Source organism: Chrysoperla carnea, chromosome 1 (assembly GCF_905475395.1).
Source record: "Chrysoperla carnea chromosome 1, inChrCarn1.1, whole genome shotgun sequence".
In the NCBI taxonomy this organism is placed as follows: Eukaryota; Metazoa; Arthropoda; class Insecta; order Neuroptera; family Chrysopidae; genus Chrysoperla; species Chrysoperla carnea.
In genome coordinates, this window is record NC_058337.1 from 13,225,576 (window position 1) to 13,239,215 (window position 13,640).

The following is a 13,640-nucleotide window of genomic DNA, read 5'->3' on the forward strand; positions in this document are numbered from 1 at the left end:
ATTTTAGGTATAAAAATATCTTATATATTTAAACGAGCAATTCTTGTATATATATATATATATATATATACTAGCGGCCCCGACGGACGTTGTCCCGTAAAAACGTAACTCCAATTCATGAATACCTATACTACGTTTAGCCTGTCCGCTAAACCCATCCCGCTAAACCCCAATTTAACTCCTATTTATTGGAGTGGCCTGACCTTCGACCTTTGGCCTGACCTTTGATAGTAGAGCTCGCTGCGCTCGCATATGGCTCTAATAAATGCCTATTGACAATACCTGAATACTATTAAAAATACATAGTACACATAGTATACATAATGTGATATGATTTATATGCGCTCCCACCATTTAATGAAATTTCATTTTTTTGGTACGGAGCCCTCAAAAACAGTTGTACTGGACCAAATTGTAAATCTAAACCATTCTCGAATCTCCACGAACACACACAAAAATTTCATCAAAATCGGTCCAGCCGTCTAGGAGGAGTTCAATTACATACACACGCACACAAGAAATATATATATTAAGATATATATATATATATCTACGATCTTGGAAATGGCTCCAACGATTTTCATGAAAATGAGTATGTAGGGGTTTTTTGGGGCGATAAGTCGATCTAACAAGGTTTCATTTTAAAAAAACGTCGTTTTATTCGTTTTTTCATGAAAAACGGAAACATACATCGCAAAATATGACTCTTCCTGACATCTATTGGTGTTAATGAAATACAATTCAAATTAAAACTCTTCCTGACATCTATTGGTGTATATCGTAGTTAATCGTAGTTAATGAAATAAAATACATTACCGGGACATTCAAATTGGTATTTGTGTGGAGACATTAAAAACGGTCTTCTATTAGTGATAAAATTTGTGTCTTTTTAAGAATACCGAGCAAAGCTCGGTCATCCAGATATTATTAATTTATTTGACCTAAATATTTATGGATTGTTGGTAGGAAAATATTTATGAAAAAAAAAAATATTTACATTTCATTATGAAATGTGAAAAAGATCAAAGTGAAATTATTTAAATACCATTATACACAATTACATTTATTCTCTGAATACGTTTAGTAGAGTCTAAATGTTGGAGGTTCTCCCATATTCTATCAACTGTACATCACTACCTTACCTTCACTTACTTATTTACTTCACTCATTATGCCATATTTATTTTTTATTTTTTAGCGAATTGCCGAAGAAAATAGAGCTATTGCTTTTGTACTGATGATGAAAATTTGTTCAAATGTTCATCGATCCTACCTAAAAGATATGAAAAATGACCATCTTTATGTGTCTGTACACTCTCTAACAGTCGCAATTTAAATCCGATTTGAATAAATTTGGTATCTATCAATAAGGGTTTTAGTATTTGAAAGGTCAAGTTCGTTAATGAGAAACTTCGATCGATAAACAAGAGATGGGGGATGCGCAAAGTACAAAATTTTGAATTTTTTCAAAATCGAAAGTATTTTTGTATTTTTTGATCAGTTTTAAACAAAAAACAACTTCTGAGATTTTTAGTTTTCGTAATAAAAATTCCCTATAAATTAAAAATGCAATATTCGATATCACGAAAAATGTGTTTCAATCTCTGAGGGAATTCGCCTAGCTACGCAGTTCCTGCAATACGAATTTTTTAAATATGTCAACGAAAATATTTTATATATTTACCAGAAGAATTTCGATCGTTTTTCTCTTTGATGGTTTTAAAACTTTGTTATTCAAGAATAATAATAAGTACGTTCTTTAAAAATTTTTTGGTATATTTGTATATAAATATAATCAAATTATGGTATGGTGTTAACCTTTGCTAAAAGTGAAGTTACTTTACAATATACACCGGTTAAATATAGCCCGGGACTCGGGACAGTAAAACTGCACTACCAGGGATTTCTCAATTTTACATATGAATATCAATACTAATTTATAATCAATCAATACTATTGTACCAAATGTACAATATTGACTAGGTGTGCTGGGGTTTAAGTATTTTGAACTCTCATGGGAATTTGTAAGAGGCCATTTGATTGCAAATTTCATCTATTTTAAGGAAAATTTGCTATGAAAGCTCTTATCGTGGCTGAAAAGTCTCTCTCACCGATTTTTAATGTATAAAACCAATCAAATTTTAAATGATTTTGATAAAAAAACAAATTCCCATCCTCACGGCGGGAATCGAACACGATATTCTAGACAAACCGTGAACGGAATTGGTTACTTAGCCAACTGAGCTACTAGGATTGACATATAAATTAATACAAAAAATAATTTTTTATTGGAGAGAAAAATAAATGGTTGAAAACAATTTTTAATAACTAAAGTTTATAAAATCACTCAGTAGCTTATTCAAAAATTAATCCCAAAAAAAAAATGGAATTTTACCTGTAAATTAAAGGGCAACAGAAAATAAAGTAAAAAAAATCATAAACGAGTTTTTCATCATTCACATCAAAATTTTATTTTCTATATCTTTAACTCTACCCTGTACAAGATAATAATAGTTTTTAATCATACAATGAAAAATATTATTTTTATTTTGTATATATTTATTTATAATTGTTATCATTTCTTTAAAATATATTTAAAATTAAACATAAATAAACAGGATGTCTCAGCTTTTTAACAAAATTATCAAGAGAAGTTATATTAACACGTATATTTTCAAGTCTCATTTCCGATTTTGTTCATATTTCATTTAAAGTTATTTTCGAAAAGTAATAATAATATCAAATGTAATAAAAAACAATGACGAATACAAGTTTTTGTATTAAACTTGAAAACTTGCATTTAAAATAAATATAAATGAAAACCTATATTTTTTATTTTGTCCGCATTTAAATCTGAGACATCTTGTAAATAGAATTAGTTAGTAACATTTGATAGATCCTTTATTTTATATTGACTAGAACTTTCAATATACATATAATTATTTCATTTATAATGTAATTAAATTGTACATTTATTCGAATATATATATATAATATCTATATGAAAAAATTCTATAAAATTATAAGTCAAATAAATAATTTAACCTTTTAATTACGTAATATATATTTGTGCAATTTTTTTTTTTTAATAATTGCTACTCTTAATATTCAATTTCTAGTATTGCTTAAAGTGTGAAAAAAAAATTAAAAGATTAAATTATTTTTAAAAGCAAAAATTATGAAAATAGAAGTTTTTTATTCATTTAAAGATTGTCGTGACATCATTATTAGAATATATATTATGATATTTTTATATTTTAATTATTTACACATATTTACATAAGACTTTATTCGCCGTAAAAAGTAATAATTGTTAAAATGGTTAATCATTTTTAAGCTTAATGATCAAAGTACCTAATCAGAAAAAAGTATTGTGCTGGTTTTAATTAATGGTGTAACATAGTATATTATCTTTTTTTTTAAGCAGAACTCCTGTCATTTATATGTATACATTTTCTTATGTACAAATATATTTATTTATCGATTAAAATTTTTGTTTTTTAATGTAACTTTCTTTCTGTTTTTTAGTCATTAAGTTTACTTTCAATTTTAAGTATAATGACACTCCAATTTATCACTGTATCAAATTTCAATTTATTTATTTTTGATGTTTATTTACAAAATTTTTTATAATGCGTTCAATTTGTCAAAAAATAAAACATTGTATGTTTTTCTATTTCATGTATTTTTACAAAGGTATATAAATTTAAATCATACCGGAAATAATTTTTCAAAGGCATTGTCGATCTGTTTAAAAAAAAATTTAATTATATTGTACATAAATAAAATGTTTGAATTCTTTTATGTGCTCCTATTTCTCGCAGAAAATTATATAATAATTTAGTATACAGTGTTAAAGTAACGTAGAAGCAACGAACCAACTTATTGACACCCTCGTTTCACCGTAAATACTGATCAAATAAGATTATATAGAATTTGTAGATAGATACCCGTTATTATATTTTTTTATCTTTATCTAAAAAATTGTACAAAAAAAAGCCAGTAAAATTTACAAGTTTACAGAAATTATTCTAAAAATATTAAGTGTATCTTCTGCAGTAATTACTCATAATTACCAGATCAACCTGTCTAGATTTCGTATTTATTAAAACTAAAATTGTATTATGCTTGAATCGAAAGCGAACATTTCTTCAGTTTATTTTATTTTTATTTCGGTTTTACCAGTTTGGTTTAAATTCATAATATGAAGATATATAAAAAAATAACTTTAAAAAAAGTTACAGAGTTTGATGGAGAACATCATGTTCTGACATTAGATTAGACTTAGTTCTCCAAGTTGCTTTAATAATTAAAATATGTCATTATTGTATTTAATTGAAAAAAAATAGGCTATCTTAAGAAAAATTTTTCAGATAAAAGCTATCAAGAACGATAAAGGCCATTTGTCTATGTTACTATCTTTTAAGTTCAGGTTTTCTATATCGTTTAAGAACCAAGGTAAAGTGTCCTTCAAACTAGAATTTTAAGTCAAAGTCATGGACACGGACGAATGTCTGCTATTGCCCCTGACAACTTTTCTAAAGCCTTTTTCTGTGGTTAGTTTAGTTTTTCTGACGGTTTTCGAAAAAAAGTTTTAAATAAAAATGTTAGTTTATTTACGAGGATCGGGTTTTAAATTTAGATTAAAGGAACCCCGGAGAAGTAGGTCGAATCTAATGTCAGAACTTGATGTTCCTATCAACCTCCGCAAATTGTGTTCAAGTAATGTTTTGATGGGTTAACTATAAAATGAACTATTAGCTATAATATATTAAAATGGTTTACTTTGATTGTTTAAAATTGATTTCTAGATCGAAATTTTGTGAAAAGCTTTTTTGTTCGTCTTGCTAAACTTAATTTAGTAGTTAACTTTTCTCCTATCAATTAAAGAATAACGAACTTTAATTGTTATGGTATACGTAGACAAAACTACCCTTTCTTTTCCTACCCTCCTTTTCTCCTTACTGTGGTACGTAGTTTATGTACTACCCCTATGCAAAAAATCATGCATCCAAAGTATCTATTTATTCTATAAAATTATCATCCTTGTGATCTCAGTATTAGTTTGACTGTAGCCATAAAATCTTATAATGAATGTCCCAGTTGTGTAAATAAAAAATCAAAGCCGAAAAATAAGGAAGTAATTCCAAACTCCAAGAAACCAATTTTAGCACTCTAATGGAAGTTGAGAGGGTGTAAACATTAACTAAGAACATATAATTAAATGACAAAAAGGGAATTTCTTCTGTAAGAACTAAAGTTGTGAATCATATCAGATAGACTATATGTACTATGATTTTTTCTTTATTTATACCACGGAGATACATGTTTATACCCTCTTCAATGGTATAGATATATTTATGCTAAATTTACGCCATTGATATATTTTTAGCTCAATACAAAAAAAAAAAAATTCGATCAATATATAAATGAATTTATTTGAGGGGTTTTTGATTAAAATTGGAAAAAACGCGACTGACTGATATAAATTTAGTATTAAATAAAAAAATTAATTAACATAAAACTGTGTACACCATTTAATATTAAGTTTACAAAATAATGAAAACGTGTTGTTTTAAAATTTAATGACCAAAATTTAATTTAATGTGCACTATAAATATATAAATAAATCCTTTTTCAATTAAAATGAACTTCAAGTCTGTCGTCGTTATAGTCAAAATTTACATAAATTTTTTTCACGGTGGTTTACTATACCTTAAAAAATATCCCTATTCCTATCCCTTATATATATATTATAAATGTGAAAGTAAGAATGTTTGTTTGTTAATTGTTTGTTACACTTTCACGAAAAAACTAGCAATGGGATTATAATGGAAGTGTACAACAATATAGCTCGAAACATCAGAATAATACAAGAGCTATCATTTGTAACGATATATTAAAAATAAAAGATTAAAATTAAAAAGAAAAAGAAAATTAAATATATTCTGGCATTCTTTACTGTTCCGTCTATGATTATCATTTTGAACCATAAATTGAATATTTCTGTAAAAATTTAAAATAGTAAATGTAAAACAATTCATGGTCATCTTTTCTAAAACACGCAATGAATTATGACTATTATACACTTAGCAAAATAAAAAATTGTGCATTTATTTTACTTGTGTAAAACAATCCCTTTCAGTGTTATGGAAGGGGTATAAGTGAGATCAAGAGAGGTGGAGGCTATAAATCGGTGGTTTTACTTTTAAACCCAGTGAAGCGGGCGGGTATTAAGGTGGTTTATAATAAATTTTATAATTTAATTGCTTTTACAGAATACTTATATAATTTTCATAACCATATGAAAAAGGTGAAAGTACTTGAAAGTAAAAACCTTATAAAGTATTCTTGATGGTAGGTGAATATACTAAGTAGTATCTTTGCTGGGTAATATAAAAAATATTGTCAGAGAAATTTACAAAAACAGAACCACGGAAAATAATTATTTTAGTAATTGATAAAATGCGATTGATAGCATTCTGTATCTTTTGTTTTTCGAAAAAAGGTTTTTGTAATCGTAATCATTTTGTAATCATAAACGACGTCAATGCATTATATCTGATTTAATCAAAGAATAAAAACATATAACGATTATGATATGTTTGAAAAGTTGATCTGAATAATTATCCGTATTTTCTATTCTCGTATTGAAAATTTAAAAATCCTTTTTATTACACAAATTTAATGAAAATAATACGTTTTGAATCGTGTAAAATTATGCATTAAAAGGATATTTCAAATAGAGTATTCAATTGATAAGAAATGTGCTTTTAACTGTATTACATTTTCATTCATTTAAAAATCAAAGTGACTTGAATATTAATTTTCGAATAAAAACGATTTCATTACACTTTCTTTAATATATTCTATCATAAATATGACACTAAGGTGCTTCCAGACATATTTATAATAAATATAATACATTTTCAATCTAAAACTATGTAGAGCATTGAAATGTAAATATGATATTAGAAGAAGATTAGAAGAAGCTTAGAAAGTTATAGTTAGTCATTGATTTTAAAAATAAATTATATTTTAAGATTTATTTAATTATTTTTTAAGACTCCCTTGACCGGACTTAACCATTCTCACCACCAACGAGGCTTTCAATTCAGATTCAATATTTTATAGAATTTAAGTATACAAAGCAACGAAAAGTCGAAGTCTACATATATAATAACTTTCTCCTTTCTTACTTCAAAAATGTCACATTTCCCGCAACAATTTTTGTTCCTTATGAGAGTACGCCTTGGGTGATGAATTTTCAAACGCGTCTAAGAAAAGTTTCAAACTCCATGGGATAGGGTGCGGTTTGTTGGTAGTGAACTTAGAGTATTATTCATTAATACAATAAAGTTCTGACTCAAAATCGTTGATTAAAAATGCATGTCGTTGGTATGAAAATTTACTAAAAAAATTCATTATATCAACCAGCAGTTTTTCGCATACTTTCGTATACGAAAGAAATTGAATTTTACTTTCTAGGATTAATAGAATGAAGATCAAACAGTCAATATATTCAAAATAATCGAAAAACAGATTCCTTGGTCCACTCAACCAGAAAGACTTTCAAGAATTCTAAAAACTTTATGAATTATTTTTTAATTCTCGACAATTTTTACCATAGTTTCCTAGCCATCACCAAACCGAATAAATAGATACTGTTAAAGGAACACCAAATATCCCCAATTTTATGATAATTTGATAATATTCCCAATTCTATGATAATTTGATTCTTTTTCATTCCGTTGTGTTTTTAAGATCTAATTTTTCAGTTCAGAAATCAAAATTCAGTATCAATTTAAAATTAACTTTCATACTTCATTCTCCAATAACATGTTTAAAGCAACTTAAAATTTGTAAAAAAGTGTTTTATTAAATTGAAGAGAAATATTAAAGGTAACTTTAATTATTTCACGAATAGGAAGCCAATCGTCAATACTTATACGTGCTCGTAAAATGTGCCACAATTTTTGTAATTATAATTCCAATCAATCTTACTTACATATTTAATATTATTAATTACATAAACTTGAGTTATTCTATTTATAGTTTACAATGTCTTTTTCTAATAAAATTTAATTATTATATATTGAAATATGATGGAAAATAAGAAATTTAATTCTTCATGACTTCATTAGTTTTAATAATAACACGTTTTATCAAACATGAAATAATGTTATGCATTAACAATGTAACTTCGGCTTATATAAGCAATGTGTATCACATGACAGCTTACGTTGTCTACTATAGTTAAATACAAAATATAAAACTTCATACAAGGTTTTGTGTTATACAAAGAAAATATTGGACATGACATGAAATTAAAACAATCATATTTTCTTCTCAAAATTATTTTCTTTGTCTTTTTTTCAATGGCACATGTAGATAAGTTTTTCATACATATTTTAACATAAAAAATTCGTAAAAAGTTTTTTTTTTTTAAAAACGAAACGAAATGGAAACCCTTTTTTTAATTGAATGTCAGTTTGTCGAACAATTTTTGACTGTTTGAGTTATAAAAGGAAATGTCTACATGACCGGTGTTTGCAATAAATATTTTCACGTATCTACTTAATTTTTATGTTCAATTTCAGCGCCGACAGTTTTATCTGTCATCAACCGTTTAATATTTATTTGCTATAAAATATATGCATGTGATGGCGCTGGTATTTAACATTTACTTTGTAACCTATATTCATTTGATCTCATACAGAAAGGACCTCGCACGATTATTAAGACAAGCCGTGGATAGAGTTTGGTGCGAGACCCACACGAAAAAATTCCCAGTATAATACTAGTTATAAAAATTTAAAAATTAAAAACTCGACCGAATCGAAACGAATCAACGAATTCGATATCATTTTTTGTTCGCGCGATATTTTTCAGGAAAAATTTGTTAAATAATCTCGCCCGACTTGAAACGGCTCGGTCGAATGTTATGAAATTCTTTTCGGATCACATTGCCGTGAATACGCTTCAAGCGGTACCTCAATGAAGTCGATATCAGTTTTGTTCCCACGATATCGATCAGGATAAAATTTAAGATAGAGCTCGTCCGACTCGAAGCGCTTCGACAGATTGTAATGAAATCCTTTTCGAATCATATTGCTTTTAATATGCATCGATCGACACCTACACGAAGTCGATATCATTTTTTGTTCGCCGATATCGATCAGGATAAAATATAAGAAAAAGCTCGCACGACTAGAAACAGCTCGACCGAATGTTATGAAATTCTGTTCGGGTCAAATTGCCTTTTATACGCATTTTTCGACACCTCAACAAAGTCGATATCATTTTTTTTTTGTGCGATATCGATGCGACGGCGAACAAAATGTCTACGGACGTACGTCGTACGTACTTACGTACACACACATACTTCTTTTCCAAATTAGTGTTAATGCCTCATCCAAACTATGAAACTTAATGATATGTTGAAAATTTCGATTTCGAAAATCGGCCCATTTCAATAACTTCCTATAGTGGGAAGTTAAAAATGGCTTTCTGTGAAAGTTTTTCAAACCGCCCTCAAAATGTTCTTCAGATCGTTCTGATCAAAAGCTCTCACGTCATCTAAAGATCGATCAAATTTTTTAGCGGGTAGTTTTCGATCTACGGGCGATCAATGCTACACATATATTATATTTATAGTACAAACGCACAACGCCAACAACTAACAAGACAATACAACAGAATACAACTACACACAAACGCATACATACCACACACGGTAGTCATATGCTTAACTATAATATATGTGTAGTTTCGATTGCCTGTAATTTGAAAACTATGAAACAAGTATATCACCATTGTTTTTAAAAGAAATTAAATTAGCTCTTTCTTGGTTAAAAAAAAATCATGCGCATGGACAACGAGTGATTTCAAAATTTATGCTACAAAAGGCTTCTAAACTTAACCAACACTTCCGAAAGGGTGGCCTTGTCAACATATAACTCGTTTATTTAGGGATCTTATAGTCACAGATGGATATCATAACTATTCAACTTTTAACTTTCCTCAATATTTTATTAGAGTATTACACAACTCCGTACCTCGAGTAAAAAAATTTTGCATGTTGTTTTCAGAAAAATTAGTTATGTCATAGATTTGCTGCCACATGCACTCTTTAAATGTTCGAGAAACTTTACATCATCTATTGTAGTATCTATGTTTGTCCTGTTTACAACTTTGAGTGCGATGGTTTTACCAAGAAACTCAATTTCACGACTTGGGACTTGGAAGGCTTGTTATACGGTGAAACTATTTCACATATAAAAAAGTTTTTTATTTTCTGTAAACAATTCTCATGATAAGGTCTTTTCTTTTGAATGAATGAAGAAATTTGTCATTCTAGCTTTACAATTTATGTTTTTCTTTATAAATTAATATTGCTATTGTACTTTTACTCATCTTTTTTTTTTTCTTCATTTTGATTATTTTTATAATTTTTATTTCTCTGTTCATTTGAGTTTTTTCTTGTTCTTTTTAGAATTATTTTTGTTTTTCCTTGTTTAATTTCTAGGAATTCTTTGTAAAAGATTGTAAGATCTTAAAACAAATAAATTTTTTATTATTATTATTATTAGTTCGAAAACTACTCGTTAAAAATTTATGAAAAGTTTCACAGAAAGCCATTCTAGCTAATCGTGCGGGGTCCTTTGAACTCACTTACATCGAAATTTACAGTGGGTAACAAATTTCATTGGACCAAAAGCCAGTGACCAATTTAAGGTTGTCATTTCAAAAGTCACGAAACTTTTCATAAAAAAACCTCAATACCTACAGATACTGAAAAGCCACTTCTGGCAGCTCTGTGTGGCCGGGTTGAAATACCCTAATTTTTTAAAGAGGGTCAGAAATAAGGCTCATTTTTGTTAAAGTATAAGTCACAAAATTTTAGGAAATTACTTTCGACAATATTTTCACTTCATACAATTTTTGCCAGAACATTTACATCCCTCCTAATTGTTGCCAGAACGCTATAAATATTTATTTAAAAAAAATCCAATGTTGTCATTTCATCAGTCTTGAAATTTTAACAGAATAAAGAAAATATATTAATAATTCATAATATTTAATGCCAGAACGAAATTCCATCACCAACAGTCTGCCAGAGCGAAAAACGTACCCGTGCGAGTGAGAGCAATGTATATGGAAACCTATGAGTTTTTTAACAAAACATTATGTCAGGGCTAAGAAGAACAAGGAAATTTAAGTTATCGAACGCTATTGAAAAAATTTCAATGCGATGATTATTTCAAAAGATGCAGGATTTTAAATCCAGACGTGCTAATTTGGCTTGGAAAATACCTCATTTTGATAAAAAATAAACAAGCTTTCGAGTTGACACATTTATTGTAAAATAATTAATAAAATTTTGGTACGTTTCTAAACTTTTCTCATCCTTTCAACTCTCAAAACGGCAAGGGATGACAAAGATTTTTGTGCAGCAGATACCAAACCTAGAAAGTACAAGTTTTAAACTAGTTATTGCGATTCGAAATTCGATGATTTTTCGCAGGGATACAGCTGTTTGAAATTATGGTGAAATTTTGTATTAAAAAAATTTTCCGTTAATACTTTGGTTGTGTATATTTGAAAATACTTGTTGTTAGTACTGGTTTCGTAGACATTTCCATTTTCAAATTCCTGTTATTTTATATTATTATATAATTTATCAATTATATTATTATTTTTGGTTCTCTTTTCTATTATTTTAGGATGAATAATTGTTTTCTGAAAATATATATTTTTATTAATTTTTTTTTAGTATAATCTATAATTTTATTATATTTTGTGATAACAATATATTCAAGTCTATTATTACATTGGAAGTTATTCTAAAAATAATATGAAATTGGAATAAAATGAATTTAAACCCTTAACCATCCCTTCTTCTATTCTTTCCATCCAGTAATTCATTGAAATACAGCCATACAATTTCACACAATCGAAAAAATTTTATACGTTTCAGAGTACATCATATACTCTCATGTAACTTTTTACATTGTACATTAAAACATCAGCGTCCTATTTTAATTTGTTCAGCTATTTATAATTTTTCTGAACGAAAAAGTGTTTCAGGAAAGTTTTCTTGGGATTTCAAAATTTTTAAAGAATTTGTATAAGGCTTGTTTTGTCTTTGAGCAGAAATCTGTATTTTCAATTAGTTAATCAACTTTAGCATGAAACGTTTTAGGCAATAACTAAAGAATTCATGCAAAAAAGTTAGTAATACACAAAATTTCGTTTGGTTGATGTAACGAAATTTCAAAAAGTATATAAAACTGATATCGTTATTTATGAAGTATATAATATTAATATCGTTATCTGTTTTGCTGCTTTGAAATCGTATGCCTAAGACCTTGTGAATCCTAAAAATGAAATGTATAGGTACCACATAAAATTTAACACCAAGCAAAATTTTGTTTTTTCGTTGTTTGCAAAATATTTTTTTGTCTTCAAACAAAAAATTTTCATTTCTTCATATAAATTACAAAGAAGTTGCAGACTCATTGTAAAATTAAAATCCAAATTGAACGCACATTGTATAAAAAATGGTTGCCAAAACAAAAAAATTGTATTTATCACATTATTATTGAGCTCGAACGAGAGAAATAATTATCGAAGATGACTATCGATTATTTCAAAAAACGGATAAAACACGAACGCACATTAATATATGTAATTCTATTTTTATTGAAATATGTTTAACACACATTGAAAATTTTATTATAAGTTATTAATGATTGATAACAGTTCGCAATATAAAAAATTATGATGGAAATAGAAAATAAACAGAAAGTACTTTATTTTTAGTTACTAGCTGACCCGGTGAACTTCGTATCATCTGCAACTTTTTATTTTACAACTTTTGGTTCGTGATTATGTCAACCTTTAGACTCTAATTTATTTTTGTCAAAAATTAACACTGGTTGTATTATCTACGGTTAAAATCTAGGTTATTAAATGAAACTTGTTGGTCATTTTAACTTGTTTTATGTGTTTTATTAACACAACAAAATATAATCAATACATAACAAAACATAATAAATATATCTATTCAATTTAAAGCTTTTTGATAAACTACGTTTTTAGTTTGGTTTTTCGGAGCATAAATATATAAAGACGATGGCTTTCCTACACGTGAACACGCGACATATAGTTGTCCATGCGAGAAGCATGGAAATTCTAAATTAATCTCGCAAACTTCCAACGACTGGCCTTGCGATTTGTTTATGGTCATCGCAAAGGCCAGGCGCACGGGTATGTTAATAAACATACACAATATAAACAATATGGGAATAAACACAAATAAAACAAAAGTAATGACAAACATTCTTCTTGAGTTTCTTCTTGAAATTTTTGGTTATGTTTTACAAACTGAATATAGATAAATAGTATAACTTCGCAGTATACTTGTACGTATCTTCCTATATATTGAACAATTTTGGTACACTCTTGCAACCTTGAGGATCAAGCGTAACAATAGCGATTCCGATACAAAATTAATAAATTTTGATTTCTTTCGTTTAATTTTTGGGTTTTTTTTAGTTTAATTTTGAAAATCGGTCCAGGCGTTTTTGAGTTTTAGCGAGACTAACGCACAGCAATTTATTTTTATATATACAGATC